Raw genomic sequence first — 19716 nt, 5'->3', positions numbered from 1 at the left:
TTCTCAAAGAACCTAAGGAAAACAATCTCAATATTTCCCTTTGGGGCCGGCGCGGTCATATATGACCGCAGTACAAAAAAGGCTGTAAAAAAAGAACCAATGAACAAATGTTTATACTGTCTTCAGCAAAGTTGTCCCAAATATACTATTTTATAAGAGAAAAATATGAAGTATATGCCTTTATGACCTAATTGACAACCTAGAACATCCTGAACATCCTGAAGTTTGGAAAATTGAACTATAAGTACATACGAAGCGTGAACATAAATGATGTTCAGACTAGATAATACTGAATTACTCTTTTAACGAAAACACTATTTCACTTGCTTTGCTATGTCCTGGGATGTTCTAGGACGTCCAAACTGTCCTGAAGCACACTCTTTGAAATCTACAACCGTACAGTAATTGTTTGGGCTAAGAACAATATCATTACAAATTCAAATAGAATCTACCAACCTCTGAGAATCTCAAGAGCTATTTCAAGGAACGTTTGGGATATTCCAGGCCCTCCAAATTACCCTGGAGTTCAGAACTTCAGGGCTACACTTATTCCAGAAATTTATCTCGCTAAACTGAGTGAATTTATAAAATCTTTCCTGTTCACTAAACCTTCTCATGCATCAATAGGCTGTTTCAGGGAACGTTTGGGATATTATAGGTGCTCCAAATTACCCTGGAGTTCAGAACTTCAGGTCTACACTTATTCCAGTATTTTTTCTTGTTAAACTGAGTAAAGATATATAACTTACCAAGTTTACTGAACCTTGTCACGGATCAATAGGCTAATTCGAGGAACGTTTGGGGTATTCTAGGCCCTCCAAATTACCCTAGTGTTCGTAACTTCAGGTTTACATTTGTTTCAGTAATTTATCTCACTAAACTGAGTGAAGTTATATAATCTAACATGCTCACTAAACCATCTCATGGATCAATAAGCTCTTTCAAGGAACGTTTGGGCCCTCCAAATTACCCTGGAGTTCAGAACTTCAGGTCTGCACTTGTTCAAGTAATTTATCTCGCTAAACTGAGTGAAGTTATAAAATCTAACATGTTCACTGAATTTTCTCACTGATCAATTAGCTGTTTCAAGGAACGTTTGGGGTATTCCGAGCCACCCAGATTACCCCGGAGTTCAGAAATTCAGATCTACAATTGTTCTAGTAATTTTTCTTACTAAACGATGAAGTTATTTAATGTTCACTGAGCTTTCTCACGAATCAAAAAGATATATCAAGGAACGTTTGGAGTATTCCAGGCCCTCCAAATTACCCTGGAGTTCAGGGAGTCTTCCCTTGTTCCAGTAATTTTTCTTTCTAAACTGAGTGAAGTTATATAATCTACTATGTTGACTGAACCTTCTCATGGATCAATATGCTGTTTCAAGGAACGATTGAGGTATTGCAGATCCTTCAAAATTTCCCCAGGACTTCAGAACTTCAGGTCTACTGCTTTTCCAGTAATATTTCCTTCTAAACTGAGTGAAGTTATATAATCTACCATGTTCACTGAACCTTCTCACAGACCAATTGGCTATTTCAAGGAACGTTGGTGATATTCCAGGCCCTCCAATTTACCCTGGAGTTCAGAACTTCAGGTCTACCCTTGTTCCAGTAACTTTTCTCGCTAAAATGATCAAAGTTTTCCCTTTGGGGCCGGCACGGTCATTTATGACCGCAGTCGGAAAATGGCTGTATAAAAAGAACCAATGAATAAAATTTACTGTCTTCGGAAAAGTCCTTGCAAATATACTTCCCTGTCAGGGAAAAATTTTTGGTGTATGCCTTAATGTCCTACTTGGCAACCTAGAACATCCTGAACATGCAGAAGTCTGACAAATAGAATAATTAGTATAAAAGTAGCTTAAGGTAGCGCCGATACTGGATAATCACTTACGCTTTCCTTTTCTAACAATTTCAGTTTTTTTTTTTTGATAATTTATTGATTGTTTGTTAACGAAATTTGTTGAGAAGTTTAAGAAAAAATCACAAACTATTCTTTTATGAATCCCGGAACAATTCGTCAAATAATCTCTCGAGCGATTCATAAAAAGGTAATCGTAGTTTTTTTTTTATTTTTCTTGTGATCTTCAGCTGTAGATGTTGTTTATTTAGGGGCCCAGATAGCCGTAGTGGTAAACGCGCAGCTATTCAGCAAACCAAAGCTGAGGGTCGTGGAATCCCACCGGTCGAGGATTTTTTCGGTTTGGAAATTTTCTCGACTTCCCAGGGCATAGAGTATCATCGTACCTGCCACACGATATACGCAAGCAAAAATTGTCATTGGCATAGTAAGCTCTCAGTTAATAACTGTGGAAGTGCTCAAAAGAACACTAAGCTGTGAAGCAGGCTCTGTCCCAGTGGGACGTGATGCCATAAAGAAGAAGAAGATATTGTTAATTTAACATCGCAGCAACTGCTCAAACCTACAACCTATCTACAACATTGTTATTCCAGAAATTACTAGCTTGTCTTACAAATAGCTCTGAATTGTTCCTGAAATGTCTTACAATCAACCAAAATTCTCATTTTTCTCTGAAATTAACAGCTATTGCTGAACATCGCTCATGTACTACCGAAATTCAAATTTTCTTCTTAGAAATCTCATGTATTTTTAGATTCATCTAAGAGTTTCTGAAGGCTGAAACAGAATTCAGAAAACACTATGATTCTTTTCAATTTTTCAATTTTCTAAACTAATTTACAGCCAATTTTTGGACTTCCTAATCCATATTCTTCAAAATCAACAACTTCTTTCAAAAGTCACCAAATAAAAGTCACCAAATGATTCCAAGAGATAAGATCAAGTTGCTTAAAAACCTTAAACATAAGCAATTTCTTGATATTCCAAAAATTGAAATTCCATCTATCAGTTATAACCAACTCCAGTTGAAGATTTGATTAGTAATTAACTGGATTCCGCTGTTTGATTCAAGGGTTGACCAAAATATTTGTATAGGAGCTAGTATGAACATGTTGATGCTGAATATCGGCGTCTACTATCCTTTACAATATTAATGGGTCATTCTAGACCATTAGTCCACAAAAAAAGTAAAAACGTGTAATCAACCATCACCAATTTCACCCAATTTTTGGTCAGATCAAGCAAACGGTTCTATTCCGTTGGGCCGAATGCCGTTAGGCCATACTTAGTTAAGCCGAAGGCCATTAGGCCCAATGCCGTTAGGCCAAAAGGGTCATTAGGCCGGTAGGGTCTTAGGCCGAAAATGGTCGATAATTCTAATGAATCTTAAGGTCGAATGGGTTACTAATAAGGGTAGGTCAAGATAATATGCATTATCTAGAAGCCACCGAATGAATCTTTAGGTCGTATGGATTGTTCATTGTTAGATCAGGATAATTTGCATTACCTTCAAGTTTTCGATATCTGCTGTGAAATATAACTAGAAAGAACATGTTTTGATTTAAAGAAGGAAAAAACACTGATGAATGTGTTGGTCGTTTGAAATATATGGTATATCGGCCTAAGAACCCTTTCGGCCTAGCGGCATTCGGTCTAACGACCTGCTCCCGCTTGATATGTGTAATAAGCAAATTTTATTTGCCTTTCGCACCACCCTTCAGCCTAAAATGTCCATTGACATTTTTGAAGAAAATTATTGAACGAGTCTAAAAAAATATGTACAATCCCAGTAAACACAAACTCGTATACGATAATGCATAAGAGTACATTAGTGGAGGCGATATACGTACATGCGCCATAGGGCTGCATACAAAATGTACGTATATTGCCTCCACCTTCGTACTCTTATATCTCACCATATACGATCGTGTGTTTACTGGGATGTTTCCAAATATACTTACAAATCTTCTAGGCGGAAACATTTAACTCCCAGTGGTGTTTTAAGCCTATCTTAAGAAATTGCATTTTTATAGCAGAGCATAGACTGAAAGTACATGTCAATGCTTACTCTTGCAGTGGACATTTAGCAGCTCTTATATTATTGATCAATAACGGCGTCGACCAAGTCCACACAGCCAGTGGGGATAGGAAGGGAATGTTAGTGTAGTTATGGTTAATTTTAGAGACCGAGAATATCTCTGCATCTCCACAATCACCACAGGAAGTTTATTAGTGAGTGAGGAAAAAGATCTGGAAGCCACCTTTGGTCGGTGATGCGATCCATGGATAAGAAGCAAAATACGAGTCTCACTTAAACTATATTCACATTTTTGTTCCTTAGTATTGGCAGCTGAACAAATTTATAGTAATAATTATAAACATGAAACGAGCTCACCAGTTGGTGATCCATCCTGGGCTTAACTCGAATAACTGGACACAATTGATCTTGATCCTGTCACTCGCTCTACAGGAACATGCAACGGAATCGAAAGACCACACACCACCAGTGCTGGAAAAGTTCGCATCACGAAGCAGCTCACGAGTGTATACCAACGCATAACAAACATCACAGACTCGGGATCTGGCTAGGTGTGAGTAAGCCCGCACCCGTCTGCTCGGGAGAACATTTCAAAAGAAGTAGCAACAAGCTCGCGAGCGTTTACTCGCGAGTAACCGAGCAAGGTGTGATTTATTATGGTTTTGACAGACAAATTAATTGTATAACCATCATATCGATAGTAAACTACTAGTTTGTAGTCAAAAGCCCTTGAAAACCATAAATCTCGGAGGGTAAGCAGCTTTTTTTCCGAAAAGCACAATATGCCTCTGAGCAGCTCCGAACACGTTCGCGAATCACTTTTTGCTTCAGTTACTCGGGAGTCGACAGATGCGAGTAAGCCAGCGCTCTGACGCTCGGGAGCGTTTGGTTTTGTTTTTGTTCCAGTTCAGATGAAGCGTTCGCCACTTTCCATCACTGCACACCACTCCCAATCTCGTAAAATTGCATTTTAAAGTTAAACAGTCCTGATTTTCCATACCTGTAATTCCTTTGTCATGTAAGTCAAATATACGGATTCAATACTTTTATACTTCAATACTCTGATATGGCATCGCTGTTGGATGATCGAAAAGCGCGGTTTTCTTCGATCCGATCGGTTTCTTCCAACTGGGAGCACGCAAATCGAGAACGATGGCTATCTGCGGTCACCTGCAAGCACTCGATCGAGTCCCGATGATAAAGCCTTGAGTGAAAATATATTTCCATTAATTAATGAACCTCTTGCTCCCTAACAGAACGGCTCATTGATTCGTGCGAAGGAAATATGGTAAGTAAGTAGCAGTAGCAGCAGGAGGGGAAAACTACACCTGTCGATTACGTTTCTTGTAGCGCTGCACCATGTCGATGCAATGTATGACGTTACTTCTCGTAACATGTGTATGGAATGCCTCTCTCCGCTTTCGTCTCCCTCTCGATTAGCACCCTTCGGATCAGAATTCTTTCTGCGCGTACCAAACCGCCGCCGCCGCGCCAACAGAGTATACCCCATTAGGCATAAAGACGTTAGGCATAAGGACGTTAGGCATAAGTATGTTAGGCATAATTGACGATAGGCATAAAGACATTAGGCATAATGGACGTTAGGCATAAAATACGTTAGGCATAATGGACGTTTGGCATAAAATAACTTGCGTGTATGTAATTCAAAAACTCTTCTCATATCGAAAATTATTCGGGTCCATTTAAAAATGCCATTACGTTGATGGGGGTGGGTGGGTGCTTTAAAATGTAACAGCTTTTAAAAAGTGTGGAAAATTCACACAAAAAGCGTTACGAGGGGGTGGGTTAATTGGTTGGTTATAAATGCAATTTCCGGTGTTATGAAATTTAACAATGAATCGATTATCGCAAGATATGGAAGAAGATTATTATCATGGTCATTGTTATAATTCTAAAGTCCAGTTCAATCCATTTTTGTAAGTATCTATTTTTAATTGCAATGTGCAAGTGTTATTCATTTCTAGAGATGTTTAGTTTGGTGAGTTTATACCATTTCTTACATTTCTCTTACATAATTGCGTTAATTCTAAAGAAGGGAAATCTTCCATATAATTATTAATACTTATAATGCAAATAATTAACTTGTTGACAGCAATCTAGAGTCAAGCAAAAAATTCATGTTACGATAGGCGATATAATCTTCAACAATAATATTCTGGTAGTGTGACGCCAATAAGAGCGTAACATTCCCACTCCGAGTCTGCTCGTCAATTTAATGTGGTGAAAACAGTTCTTTTGCCTCTTCTGCCAACAATTTTCGATGGTTTTCAAACAATTTTGATCAGCCACATTTGAAAGTATTACCAAAAGCACCTTGAAAACATTTGAAATTCTTCGCGTTTGAAAAGTAAAATTTGATTTCAAGTCAATTTAACATTCAATCTCAAATTTAACATAACATAGCATTTAGCATTAAGAATGGCGTGCATTTTTTAATGGGAATATTTACACCAACAATTCCAATAACTATTAGAACAGCAAGAACCAACAAAACAGCATATTGTTGGAAGAAGGTCCCTTTCTTACAGTCATTAAATTGACCGTATAGGTATAAAGAACAGCCTATGATCCAAAGAAGGGAAAATGTATGATGGAAGTATTAAGAGCAATAGTGATATTAATTTTTGAATAAGTACGTCTCGAAAAAACAGTTTAATTATGAAAGAAGAAAAAAATTCTGATTTGAACATTAGCAGCACTAACTACAATAATTTTGTCGACAGTTTAACTATAAAGAACAGCCTCCAATTTAAAGAAGAGATAATCTCTGATGAAAAATTTGTCAATAAAATGTGTACGACCTAACTCAAAAGATTAGCAGCAGTTACAGCATCATTCATATTCTTGGCATTACTCCCCAACTCAAGCTTTTAGCTTTGTGTTCTAGGAGCACTTCCACAGTTATTAACCAAATGTTTGCTTTGCCAAGGTAGCCATTTTACATTCTTATTTGTTCACGACACATGAACACGTTTGCACTTCATGGCAAAGGATCCTCGATGGACTTGAAACCGAACTAAAAAACCTCCAGCATGGCTTTACTCTATGGAAAGTTACTACAAAGCTAATGAAGGCAATTAACAGCATTTCCATGCCAATCATTTTATCAACTTTTGTCCTAGAAATTGACCTCAAAGGATTCACAACTATGGAACGACTGCAATCGTATTTCAAAGGACACAATTTTGATCTTTGAAGCCCTCCACAATTACCAAAAAAGTCAGCTCACTTTTCACACAAATAATCTCATTTTTTTATTTTGAGAATTATGCCTATCGTCCATTATGCCTAATGTCCATTATGCCAAACATCCATTATGCCAAACGTCCATTATGCCTATCGTATTTATGCCTATCGTACTTATGCCTAACGTCCTTATGCCTAACGTATTTATGCCTAACGTCGTGCACCCGCGCCAACAGTATACATATATTGCGGAGCCCTGAAATACTTTCGTCATAAAATTTAATGTTAATTATATGTATCTGTTCTGTTTCAGAGAGCATCTCTCCGCTTTCGGTCTTAAAGTGTATCTCTCGGATGTATAGCTTGCACGCTTGCCTCGTTAAAGGAGTCGTAATGGGAACTTTTCCTGCGAAGGCGCGTCGGTTGATGCTTGCTCCATGCTAGGGTGGCCTAGACCAGAAAAATCTTCAGTTACAAACTCAAAATTTGTTCATTTTGACGAAAGGTTATACCTAAGGAAACTGAAATTTGGTTTTCCTTCGGTACATATAGCAGTTATGAATGAAACTCAAAAGAGATCCAAACTTTTTTGTTCATCGTAATAATCGACTGGATGGAGCATGTAGTGGAGTTGCAATCATCATTCATGGGCGTATAAAACATCAACTTTTATCGAATTTGAAACCAAAGTTTTTGATAAGATTTTCACAAAATGTTTTTTCTATACAAAAATGGAACACCTTATTGCTCCACACATGGATACGTCGGCCATACCATACATCGGGAAGCGGCAAGATGCGTGTTTCGGTGTCATTCCGTAGAATCCCCTCCCACCTCATCCACCTCCCCACTCTTATCGTGCAGATTTTTCTGTGTCATTGTCATTCCACGGCAAACCACCCTCAACTCATCATCGTTTTCGTCATTTTCCGGGACGACGACGGCGAATTTTCATCATCTAGTCATAAAACTAAGAAGTACAACAGCTCTCCTAGTGCCTTAATGCACTGCGGTGGCTCTTTCTATTCAACTCCCGACTGCGACGACGACGACAACTACTACGTCGCCAACTATTATTTCATTAAAATGAAAGTGAGATTTATCCTGCACATGGAGCTCTCCCAGTCGTCCCAGCAGGCGATTCTGCCTCATTGAGTCGCATACTCACATTGGGGAGTGTGGGGCAAAAGTTCTACCTTAGTAGAATAATTAATAGTTCCAGAATCACTATAACAGTTGGGACAAAAATACCACAGAGTGAACCTTCAACACATTGGCAAGAACTTTGCTGAACAAACTAGTGGAGGACAAAGGTTCACTGACGGACACACAAAATATCGATACTTATATGATAGGCATAACTTGTAAAAGCCATGAACTGAAGTATGCAGAAAAATGCACACTTTTTTCGCACAATCATGCCTATTTAAAGATACAGTCAACCCTCCATTACTCGATATTCGGTATATCGATAAAGTGTTTAACCATAACCATAGAAAAAGTTGGTCTTCACGGCTACCTCGATGATCCCTTTGATCGCATTTGCATCGATTTATAGTTTTATAACTCGATAACTCGCTTCAATATCGACGACATTGCCCCACCTTCCCCTATAGACGGGAGACAAAGTTTTCCTTCTGCTTTTGGCTTTAATTTTGAGCAAAAGCCCGAAAGTGCGTTCCTCCGTGCTGTAGCTATAGTTGGACAAAAGTTTTCCGGTCGTCGTCGTCGTCATCGTCAAATGAGCGGATGCCAGTGGCGCTACTTTAAAGGCGTCCAACTGGGTCCGGAAGATGTTGGCGAGAGAAGGGAGGAGGAGAGGTGGGAAAACAATTTCAAATATTATTATATTCTAATATGCAATAATAGCATTAGCACCCGATAACGTGTGGCGTCGGAGAGGAGCTTCCGGCGGGGGTTTTGTCGTCGATCGTTTCTTGGCTGTCGTCGAGAGAGAGATAGTGTAGACACTTGTTAACATAACCGCACACACATGTGGCGGCGGTTTATAGGAAAATTGAGGCGGTGATGAGGAACTTTGAGAATCGCGTGATTTGCGAGTTGCATCGAAGATAATCGCGAGCAGGAGTTCACAAATGTCCAAAGGCCTGCACCGGATCGAAGCTGGATGGACAACTTCTAACGAAAAGAAGTTATCATGGATTCTATGTTAGAAATCTTGGTGTAGTCATCTGTTCAACATTCTGCATTGAAAATTTCTATTATTTCAAAGGGTGAGCATCTTAAAAAAACTTCTACAGAATTCAAGTACGAGATTTGAGCTTTGAAGAGTCACTAAAGTTGAAATTCTATTCTACCAACAAGCCATTCTCAAATTCTAACAAATAACGAATTTCTCATTAAATATAGGTTTTGATTGGATATAATTTCGGATTGTGTTGTGGGTGTGGGTCTGACGGCTTCAGTCGTTAGTCTAATTTAATGTAGGTGTTTCCAACTATCGGTAATCTCTCTAATACAGCAAAATTTCAGGATTGCAAATTTTGATCAAATTCGCTAACTTCTATCTGTGTCTTCTGATTTGTAACAAAACCATAAAATTCCACTGATATCTTCGAGCACTTGCAGGAATATGGGATTCTTATGCGACTGTCGAACAACCCTTCTCAAAATACTGTTTGGTCCAAGATTAGTTTTTTTTTCTCTTATAATTTCTAGGAGTTACCCTCAAAATCTTACATTTAGGGTTAGGCAATGCAGAATTCGTTTTCAATTGATAAAGAAGCATGATCAAAGCAAGCGAAGAAAAATATTGCATCTGTATCGGTTCATGATCGGAAATATTTTGCTAGTTGTGATAAGCTTGATAAACAGTAGAGCCCAGAAGAGAGAGCGATGATTTTTACAAATAGGAGTGGGTTTTTTTTTTCTTTAATGGTATGATAAACAGTCCCTGAATATGCTATAACAATAGTGCTCCCGAGGTTCGGAGCTTGTTGAGATATGTTTTATCATGCGCTGTTATTTTCCCAACATAATTAGAGCTATAGTAGTAGACAAAAAACAGACTCTCATGATGTGCTGTGGATCATGATTGCTACAGAGAGTGACTAGTGACAGATACTCTCAATTTTCTCAGAATCAAACCCCTGCTTAAGGTGTTCAAAGGGTAACATTTTTTGGGTTTTCATAGGATAAAATTGGTGTAGTCACAATCTATGTGATGTTTCCTTAAATTTAACTTTTATTGATGTATTGAAGATTCGTAATTGAAATCGTCTGTTCCTTTGACAAAATCAATATAACTGAAACGGGAATAAGATTCGGTTTCTGATCAAAGGGGCACTCGAACGTGAACAAGAATGAAGGTGATTGTCATTTAGAATCGCAACGAAGGTGTCAGCAAATGATGAGTCCAGAATCGATACCACTAGTGAATGCATTCACGTCTCGCTCTGGAGTAGAATTGGCCACAAAAGGCGTGGAACACTGAACCAAGCACTGAGTATCAGTTCCCGGGATAAGATCATGCACAAGCATCGAATATGGTCCACTTGTGTAAGACTAGAGTAAGCGAATAGCTCAGTAACTTGAAAAGTAATTCAAAATATGTATCATTAAACTTTGAGAATCGCGTGGTTTGCGAGTTGCATCGAAGATGATCGCGAGAAGGAGTTCACAAATGTCCAAAGGCCTGCACCAAATCGAAGCTGGATGGACAAGATGGATTTCATGTTGGAAATCATGGTGTAGTCATCTCTTTAACATTCTACACAGACAATTTCTATAACAGTCCTCTTACTTCAAAGGGTGAATTTCTTAAAAAAAAACTTCTACATAATTTAAGTACGAGATTTGCCCTCTTGAAAATTTGAAGTTTGGCTTTGAAGCATATTCACCTTAAGAAACTCTCAAAAGCTCAAATCTTGTACCTTAATTTTGAGGAATTTTTTTTCAGAAGCTCACCTTTTCAAGTCAGAGGATAGTTGTAGAAATTTTCAATGTAGAATGTTAAAGAGATGACTCAAATTGAAATTCTATTCTGCCAACAAGCCATCCTCAAATTCTAATAAATAACGAATTTGCGTCTGACGTCTTCATTCGTTAGTCTAATTTATTGAACGTGTTTCCAACTTATGATTGCGAATTTCGCTAATTTCTGTCTGTGTGTTGTGATTTGTAACAAAATCATCAAATTCCATTGATATCTTCGAGAACTTGCCGGAATATGAGATTCTTATGCGACTGTCAAACATCCCTTCCCAAAATTCTGTTTCGTCCAAGATACAGTTTTTTCTCTTGTCATGTCAAGGAGCTACCTTCAAAATCTTACATTTAGGGTTAGGCAATGCACAATTCGTTCTCAATTGATTTCGAAGCACGATCAAAACAAACGCTGTAAAATATTGCATCTGTATCGGCTCATGATCGGAAATGTTTGCTAGTTGCTTGACAAACGGTAGCAGCGAAGGAGAGCCCAAAAGAGAGAGCGATGATAAAATCCTGTTCTTCTCGCTTATTTACCAGTAGGGGTGTTTTATATTCATTACTGGCATGATAAACAGTCCCTGAACATGCTATGGCAATAGTGCTTCCGAGGTTCGGTGCTTGTTTAGATTTGTTTCATCATGCGCTGTTATTTCTCCGACATAACCAGTGTTATAGCAGTAGACAAAAAACAGACTCTCATGATATTCTGCGGTTCATGATTGCTACAGAGAGTGACTAGTGAGAAACGATCTAAATTTTCTTAGAATCCTACCCCTGTTTAAGGTGTTCGAAGGGTAACATTCTTGTTTTGGGTATTCATAGGATAAAACTGGTGTACCACAATCTATGTGATAGGTATTTCCTAAAATTCAGCTTTCATCGATGTACTGAAGATTCGTAATTGAAATCGTCTGTTCCTTTGACAAAATCAGTAAAACTGAAACGGGAATACGATTTTGTTTCTGATCAAAGGGGCATTCATACGTAAACAAGAATGAAGGTGATTATCATTTAGACTCCTAACGAAGGTGTCAGCAAATGATGAGTCCAGGATGCATGTTCGTCTCGATCTGGAGTGGAATTGGCCACAAGATACGAGTAACAGTGTTACACTGGAAAACTGAACCAAGCCCTGAGTATCATTTCTCGGGATAAGATCATGTATAAGCATCGGAAAAGGTCTACTTATGTAAGGCCAGTGTAAAACGAATAGCCCAGTAATTTGAAAAGTGATTCAAAGCATGTACGATGAAAGATTATTTTTTTGGATTGCCAGCCAGATCTAAGCAAAATTTGAGGATTTTTTTATAAAATCATGAGATTTTTGTGTATTATCAGTGGAATCTTAAACATTATTTACAACTTCCAAGCAGGGTTTTCAAAGCTTAGGAATTCAAGAATTACTTGTCGATATATGGGAATTCCTTGTGGAACCTCTGGGGTTTCTAGCGGGACTTCAAAAGATTCAAAACAAATTATTTTTATCAACGGCTTGGATTGATTTCTCAGAAAATTGAGATTATCTCTCACTTATCGCTCTCTGTAACAATCATGATGCGCAGCACATCATGAGAGGTGAATTAAATCCAGGAATAGGTCCATGGAGAATTTCGTTCTCCGTAAATCATCTGACATGATCTCGGAAAGTGATTTTAGCAAAAATAAAAATGACTATATTTCAATAATAATCCAGAATTTTTTAAAGATTAGTAAATCATTCTGCAAGAAAACAAAATACATAATCAAATATGTTCGAAGAAATTTGTGACATGTCCATACATTTCTAACACAATATAAATTGAAAAGAATAACAATTCTTCTTGAAATTCTTAAAAATTTGAGGTACAGAAGCTTTAAGCAGAGTTTCCGTAAAATTCTTGAATACAATATGAAAATATCAGTGCTCCAAAACACTTTTGTATCAATATTTTTGGTATGGGGAAGAAGTCTTGAGACCAAAAATGATAATTTGAAAACCCAGATGAAGACCTGAAATTAAAGATGGCGATTGTTTCCTGATGGTTTAGCCTTTAAAACCATGTATACACGCTCAAAAAAGAGTTCTGGAAAACGTGAACTGTCAAAAATACACCATGAACTACCACCATGTTAACGCATAAACTGTTGACTAAGTTCTATCTTGGCATTTAGGCAACCACACTCTCTAGGTGTTGTGTTAGCCTTGTTGGCAGGCGCATGTACCTAATAATCTGAAGCTTTTTGTTTAACTCCGGAACGGCGCTGATATTTTTTGTTCGACCATTCTATTGACACCGAATAGGTGCCTGCTCTTCATTATCAAGCTAACCGTGGTCAACGAAAACGCCGGTAAAGAGAAACAACAAAGATTTTTGTCGTGACTAGAAGCTTGTGTGATGGTAGTTGAGCGTCGTTGGTCGCACTGAGCTGAAACAGTGATGAAAACTTTTTATTGTTCGTCATCGTCACTGATAGTCTGTCACATCCGGCGACTAATAACAACTTTGTTTGTAAATAAAATAATAAATCACAAAAAAGTTAATGGAATTTCTTTTTCAAAAAGTTCAAAATGAAAAAAAAACTTTGATTTATGTTTGAGATTGAGCGATTAATGGCAGAGTTTTTAGAGGAAATTCTGTCAAAATTTGTAAATACACTCCTGGTGAGAAAGGTACCTGGCAAAGTTCCAGGCAAAATCTTAGGCTATTTTCTGCGAGATTAAGCTAAGAATGTTTTATACCAATTATACCTTATACCAATTAATTTTGAATTCATGTTGGCTTTTTTGACTAAACAAGGTAAAGTTTTTGATGGAAATTTTAGGAGAATTGTTGAAATTCATCTAAAATTCCGCAAAAATCTGAATGATTTTTCTTGTTAATTTTCTTTTTTCACAGTAAGGATAATTCAAAAAGTATCAGACTTCAAGAGGTTTGCCAAAATGGCTAGGAACATCATTCAATAAATTACCATTTCAATTTTGACCTAAGAGGCTTCCTGAATTTACACTGGAAATGAGATATGAAATCCAACCAGAAGTAAAACTCTTCCATTTTTATCTAGAAATTACATATGAAATTTTTCTTGAAATTGAGGGAATTTGTTTTGATGTTTTGGAAGCAGTCATTCTCAAAACTATTGTTAAATTTTCAAATTGAGACATTTGGAGGGAGGATAATTCCAGACGAGGCTGATTACCAGTTCCGTGGTGGATTCAATCAGATTGGAGAATCTGCACTAGATTATGTTTGCCGGAAAGTATGTCAAGAACTTCTCAGAGCAAATTGAATAATACATAATATGAAGCTGAATCGTATCTCCCTATATTTAAAAATGGTAAATTTGTTTTAACGTTGAAAACAAAGTACATGCTGTTTGGCGGAACTGAGCGCGACAGGGCCCGCCTAGGAAGCAGTGTTACGATAGACGGGATACCTTCGAGGTGGTGGACGAGTTCGTCTACCTCGGATCCTTGTTGACGGCTGACAACAATGTTAGTCGGGAAATACGAAGGCGCATCATCAGCGGAAGTCGTGCCTACTATGGGCTCCAGAAGAAACTGCGGTCAAGAAAGATTCACCCCCGCACCAAATGCACGATGTACAAAACGCTCATAATACCGGTAGTCCTCTATGGGCATGAGGCGTGGACTATGCTCGAGGAGGACTTGCAAGCTCTTGGGGTTTTCGAACGCCGAGTGCTAAGGACGATCTTCGGCGGCGTGCAGGAGAACGACGTGTGGCGGCGAAGGATGAACCACGAGCTCGCTCAATTCTACGGCGAACCCAGTATCGTGAAGGTAGCTAAAGCTGGAAGGATACGCTGGGCAGGGCATGTTGCAAGAATGCCGGACAACAACCCTGTAAAGATGGTGTTCGCCACGAATCCGGTCGGAACAAGAAGGCGTGGGGCGCAGCGAGCTAGGTGGATTGACCAGGTGCACCAGGACCTGGAGAGCGTGGGTCACAGTCGAGGATGGAGAGAAGCGGCCATGAACCGAGGGAATTGGCGAAATATTGTTGGCGAGGCTTTATCAAGATAATTGATGTAAAGCCAAATAAGTAAGTAAGTAAGATTTGTTTTAAGGTTTCAAAATACAGTTTTCGGCATCCATCGTACTAGGATATTTTATAAGTTACAACATACCAGACGGCCCTGATCCAAAAATGTCCTAAATTCTGGCTGGCGCTTTACAGAACTTTGTTTTTTTCCATCAAGCGCATGGAAGGACATTCGAAGAGACAAGCAATTATTTCTCTAGAGTTTGTATCCTTTGAAAGATACGCGTATTTCGACCTCAACTGTAAGGCCGTCTTCAGTGTCGTGTGCTAGGCTCGACTTCCGACACAACACTAAAGACGGCCTTACAGATGAGGTCGAAATACGCGTATCTGTCAAAGGATACAAACTCTAGTGGAATCAAATGGTATAGTACTAAATTCGGTTTTTTCATCTACTTATATGTATTCTACTAAACAGCTCGAAGATTTTTTATCAATTATTTCTCAATATGTGCAGTCCGAAAGCTCAAAACATGGATTAAATCAATCCTACGATCATCGAGATGGGAGATGAATGCTAGGTAGACAATCATTGCTACTAAATAGCACGAAGTCTTCTGCATATTCTCGATTTTAAATAGATAACCACTTGTTTGTGAGCAAGGTATATATTACTGAGACAACTGTCAAACATAACCACACTGATAAGAATCAATCATTGAATACTTTAAAAATCAATCAAATTTCTCCACCTGCCATATTCCCTCCAGCAATCGAATCGGATCAAACTTCAAAGAACAAGTCCAAGGCACCACGCGGTAGACGAATGAAAGCAGCTTATCTCCCTGGTTGCATTCGGCACCAGACAGAAGCAAACCCCCGTCTGGCAGGCACCGTCAAAACAAATCAATTAATTCGTGTCACATTTATATGACGAAAACATGATCGTCAATATATTACGGCGCCTTTATTGATTGCGATTTCTGGACCGCGTGCCGTATTTTTCCGTAAGAGGGTTGCCGAATGGTTCTAAATCCTTAACGACCCAACGACCGACCGTGTGCGCTTCAGCTTGTCAAGGCCCCGGAGGGTTCGGTGACAATATTTTTCCAATAAACGGTTATTCGAAAATAATACGTCGGAAATCGACGTTTGACGTTTCGGGGGAAGGGGAAGCAGATCTAGAACTTTTATGTGTATTTATTGGTTTTTTAAGCAGGCTAGGCACTGGGAAGTAGTGCGGTTACCAAGGGACATCAGAGCATCTGCTCCGACGACAAACGATGGCGACTACCATCGCGCGATGGGGATAAAAACCATCAGGCGGAATCTAATATGAAAGATGATAAATTATCGAACTTTTATTTTTTGCTGCTTTCTGCTCGACAATTTCCTGGGGGCAATTCGCGTTCTGAAGCCTGCGTCACAAGTCGTCCACACAGTGTGAATCATAATCCGCACCATCGCCATCGAGATTGTCTCGTCCTCTCCCTGACGGTATGAATACTCTGTGCTCTGCGAGACAGATGATGATGTTTTATTAATCCAAGCTATATCGCATCGTGCACAGTGGCGCACTTTTATGCAAAGTTTGGACAAAACATCAAAAGTGGTCCAAATCGAATGCAAACGATAGTTAAGCAACTTTACTGGATGGTTAATGCAATCTTCATGGACATAAATTGTGCTGAATTGAAAATTCTCAGTTAAGATTTTGAGCACCAAAATCTAAAAAAAACCCTAATCTGAAATTTTGAGTAAATGTCGTTCAAAAGTATGAAATTCTATAAAAAATGGAAACAAGTTATTTTTTTAACTTCAATTTTTCAAGACTTTGCCCAGCCGTACCGTACTGTGCAACGTCGTAATACAGTTCAGGACATTCACTCCCGGGGAGGGATCCTCATTCTTCGGTTATTTATCACCCATCGAAGATGTGTGCGATGTTATAGAAAACTAGTTTTTCCGCTCCCCCTTCCCAGTGCCATTACGGGTTTCGCAAACATTCTGTGTTCTATCCCGGTCGCTCTCTCGCGCATTAATAGCCTTGCTCCTAGTTAGCTATTCATCTTTTTCCGCACACTTCTTTGACTTGATGTTATTCTTTGCTCTGGTTTTTTTTTCATCCAATTCGTATTATTTTCCTCCTTTCAATTGCAGCAACAACAGATTCAGTCCGCAGAGAGAGGCCATCCTCCTTTTGCCTGTGCAGATCATCACGGGTAAAACCGGTTCCGCAGGCCAAAAAACAGGAAGAGGGCTTTGCCTTCGCTACTCGAATTAAATCAATATGGTTGAACTGGATTCGCGCGCGCGAGTCGTATTGCTTCTAAAAGGGAGAGGAGCCGGATTCTGACAGACCCGAACAATAAACTGTAATTTGTTTGATGTATGTTGAACCATTTTTTCCACTCGCTGGCTGGTCGTTTCGATTCGATGTCGATACATAGAGTTTGTGTTTTGGAGTTCTGTTTCAAAAATGGCCGTTTTGGGACCAAGCGCAGCTGGATCAATTTGGTGTCGATTGGATCCCTGGAAAAATCTCGTAAATAATTTAAATTCCGACACATAATGTGCTACATAGTGACACTCGTAATTGGATTCAACAGAAATTTACAGAGTTTAAAGTTCGCATATCCAATCAGGGAATCATTTTCTCAGTAGATCAAAATTCTGTTCTCGTGATGATCAAATCGATGACCTTATTAAACTCTGCATGTAGATTTTTCATTCGATATTATATTTACTTTGAGACTCATCAACACCATCACTCATAACCTATACTCATTGGGGTGGTTCTAAATTAGTTGTTTTGCTGCACACCACTCATTCGATTTCTGATCACATTTAGCATGTCTTCCCGGAATCGTGTTCCACTTGATAAAAACTGAGATTGCACAAGTTCTTTAAAATAGGTTCGGAAAGAACTATGGCAAGACCAGGCTTTTCATTTAATCAACCAATTTCCATGTCATTTGTTACGGTTGGACGGTTGGTTGTTATGACCACCTTGAAAAATTTCTTTTACAGGAACTCCCGAAATAGCTTCGAAAGTTCTAGAAGAATTCTTAGAAGACACTTCTGGTCCCTCATTTTTTCAAAGAATAAACTTTTGAACCAATTTTGGTTTTCCATTTAATAAACTTTATGAGGATTCTTTAACTCATCTTCAAAATTTTCTAAAGAATTTTTAGGAAAAAAATCAAGTGAGTTACCGAATCAAATCGAACGCAAAGCAAGTGTTATGTTTTTGTAGCTAATTGCTTGAAACCATGCATCGAAAGCTTGACAATTATGACTCACGCATTCATTTCTGCTCTATTTATAGTGCCGTGAATCGCAAGTCAGTCCCATCTGCATTTTCGTCAAAATTAAGTTAAGGTCGGTTTTCAACATATCTTCTAATGGTCTTTCAGCTGCACTAATGAGATGATATGACTTGTTCGTAAAAATTAGGAAAAAATACAGCACGAATCAAAGTTTCAAATATTCCTTTATTTCCTCTTGAAGTTATATCATTATTCAGGAATCACATAACGAATTATTTCAGATACTTCTCAATAAATTTATCACCAGAAATTCCCATAAGGATTTCACCAGAACTTTTTTCAGGGCTTCTCCTAGGACTCCTCCTTAAAATTTACCAAAAGGAATTTCTTCAGCGATTCTTTCTTGTAATTTCGATCTACAGAGTCCTCCAGAGATTTACACAAAAACTTCCAAGGGATTTATTCATTCAATGCTTCCTTCAAGAATTCTTCCAAAATATCCTCCACAGATGTATTTAGGAATTGCTCCATCGAAACTTCAAGAAATTGTATACAGATTATATAAGGATTTTTTTCCTGTGCTTTTACTAGGAATTCCTCTAGAAATTTTTATAGAGATTGCTCAAGAAATTATAACAGGAATTCCATCAATAATTCCACCAGGAATTTCTACTATGCATCAAAAACCTTTCCCAAGGAATACTTCCGAAAAATCCTTCAGTGATTAACCCAAACATTCTTCCAGAGATTCCTACGCGATTTTTGCTAGAAATTCTTCAAAAACTCTTACAGAAATACATGTAGAGATTCACTTCAGGAACTCTTACAGTGATTCCACCAAAAATTTCTCCAAGGATTCATTAAGGAATTCATTTTGAGATTCCACCAAAAAGCTTTTGGGAATTCAGCAAGAAATACTGCAAAAGAATTCAAAACAAATTTCACAAACGGGATTTCACCAGGAGAATTCCGCTTGCAATTTTTCGATAGGTTCCCCCAGGTTACTTTCAGGGGATTCTTCTAGGGAATCTTCAATAAATTATTTTATGAATTCTTCCAGTGTTTCCTTAAAAGATTTTTCTTTGTATCCCTTAAGGGAACCTACGAGGCATTTGACCTCGGATTTTTGAAGGAATTACTTCAAGAATCTACCAGATATTTCTCCGAGGATTCCTAAAGGAATTTATCCATCAATTCCTTCCAGTATATCTTGGAGGATTTTTTCCAAGGAATCCAACAGGAATTGCCTTAGAGAATCCTGTAGAAACTCCTTCAGGGTTTGCTTTAAAAGTTCTTACGGAGATATATTAAGGAATTTCCCCAGTGAATTTCTCCAGTGTTTTCTTTGGTGATTCCTCCAATGATTTCAGTATGAATTATTCTATGATTTTTTACAGAAATTTTCCAAAAA

General features: G+C 38.3%; 1 protein-coding gene and 1 long non-coding RNA gene across 4 annotated transcripts in view; one reads left to right on the top strand and one right to left on the bottom strand.

Moving 5' to 3' along the window:
- The window catches only part of LOC5569395 (homeobox protein cut), a 564153-nt gene that overhangs the window by 439687 nt on the left and 104750 nt on the right, over positions 1-19716 (bottom strand). The gene's annotated exons all lie outside the window — the stretch shown is intronic.
- Positions 5981-6685, top strand: LOC110678799. The gene is made up of 2 exons (XR_002501948.1): positions 5981-6125; positions 6433-6685. It is a non-coding gene; the product is annotated as an uncharacterized LOC110678799 (long non-coding RNA).

Source organism: Aedes aegypti, chromosome 3 (genome assembly GCF_002204515.2).
Source record: "Aedes aegypti strain LVP_AGWG chromosome 3, AaegL5.0 Primary Assembly, whole genome shotgun sequence".
NCBI lineage: Eukaryota > Metazoa > Arthropoda > Insecta > Diptera > Culicidae > Aedes > Aedes aegypti.
The sequence above is the reverse complement of the archived record's forward strand: the minus strand, read 5'-3'. Positions and strand labels throughout refer to the sequence as shown.